The sequence below is a fragment of the Helobdella robusta genome (genome assembly GCF_000326865.2).
Source record: "Helobdella robusta unplaced genomic scaffold HELROscaffold_76, whole genome shotgun sequence".
Lineage (NCBI taxonomy): Eukaryota > Metazoa > Annelida > Clitellata > Rhynchobdellida > Glossiphoniidae > Helobdella > Helobdella robusta.
In genome coordinates this window covers 587,578-589,660 of record NW_008705432.1, presented here as the reverse complement: position 1 = coordinate 589,660, position 2,083 = coordinate 587,578, and positions in this window count along the sequence as shown.

Here is a 2,083-nt window from a genome sequence, read left to right as displayed (position 1 = left end):
CGCACACATACAAATACACACTCATACATACAAACAAACATACATACAAACATACGTACATACATATATACATACAAACATACATGCATACACGCAAACATACATACACATTCAGGCATACATACGGAACAACATACAATGATAGATTGAGCAATTTGGAGATCGTGTAATTGCTAATTGTCGCTCTGTGCGGTACTATTAAAATACACTAAATCACAAACATTCACACATACATGCATACATACAAACACACACACATACATACATACACACGCATACATACATACATACACGCATACAAACACACACACATACACACAATTTTGAGGAACATACAAAATAATACACCATCATTTGTGTCGCCAAAAAACGCTGATGAATAAAACTGATAACGATGATGATGATAATTGGGGTGATTATGATGATGGTGATAATTGGAGTGATTATGATGATGATGATAGTGATAATTGGGGTGATGATGATGATGATAGTGATGATGACGATGTCTAGGCAGTAACGACAAAGAAACCAAAGCGAAGTTAGGAGCCAGAGAATGTTTGGATAAAAATTCCAAAAACACCATGTGGAGAAGAGAACGGAGAACAAAAGGAGAATGAAAGAAAAAAAGAGAAAGAGACAGTTAGAAAGAAAAGGAGAGAGAGAGAGAGCAAAGGAAAGAGAGAAAAAGAGAGAAATTTTATGGTGAAATATTGGAGAGGTATAAAAGAATAAGAGAAAAAAATATAAGCAGTAGCTTGATGTGAAAAAGAAAGAAAAAAGAGAGAGAGAGAGAAAGAGAGAAAAAAACAAAGAAGGAAGAGAGAAAGAGAGAGAGAGAGAGAGAGAGAGAGAGAGAAACAAGCGGACAAATAGATAAGTGTTATTTCATGCGGTGCAATAATGGACGTCAATTATATAGCGCTTGATTTATGTTCTTGTCTAACTTTTTTTTATTTATAGTCTGATCTTACAGACCCTTGCGCGCTTGTGTGTATATGTATGTATGTCTGTGTTTATTATGTGTGTACGTGTTTGTATATATGTATGTGTGTGTGCGTGCGTGCGTGCTGTGTTTGTAGCGCTCAACAAGGCAACAAATTTTTGATATTTATAACGAAATTTAATTCGCTATCAGCATTTCATCGCAAACTTCTTATAAAATACAATATACAAATATATAAAAAAATAAAGATATAAATACTATAGAAATGAAACATAAACAAAACATACGCAGGCAAACAGACAACCAGACAAATAAACAAACATAGCTGGCGTGTTTAAAAGTTAAACATTTAAATTTCAAAACTTTAAACTACATTTGTATGCATGTATGTTTGTTTATATTATTATTTGTATGTATGTAAACATGTATGTATGTGTATATGTATGTAAGTATGAATGTATGTGTGCATGTATGTATGAACGTATATTTGTATAAACACACAGTTGACATTAAACACACACCCGATGAATTGTTTGAACTTTGATACATGTGCATACATACCCACACACGATCTTACATAGATACATACATACATACACACACTCACACAAACACACACACATACATACATACATACACATAAACAAACACACATACATACACACACACACACACACACATACATAGTGCGTTTCCGACGTATTAAGCTCTGAAGTAGCCCTAATGAAATGAAAAATGAAAATTTAAAATGAAATCTTTTGTGTGCGATTGAATAGAAACGATCAGAACCATCTATGTACGTGCATTATCCGTTATGACGTGATTATGACGTGACTTTTGTTAAAAGAGCGTCATGGTTGAACGTCAAAAGAACACGCCGCTGGTATGTTCAGAAACGATAGTAATGAGATATGTTCTGAGAGTATTCCAAGTTTGATAGGACATGCAGTGGTGCAGCTTTTGTTGAATGAAACCGCCTGTAACCTGATGGATGCAAAGGCATTGGATTGCTGCTGTTCGTCGAGTGGTTTAGCAGAATCTTGAGAGCAGCATGTTCTATGGTTTTTGAAATGACCGGAAGAGGTTGTGTCTCGGCCGGAAGTTCGCGGCATCATTGCCACATTAGAGTTGGCCTTCTTT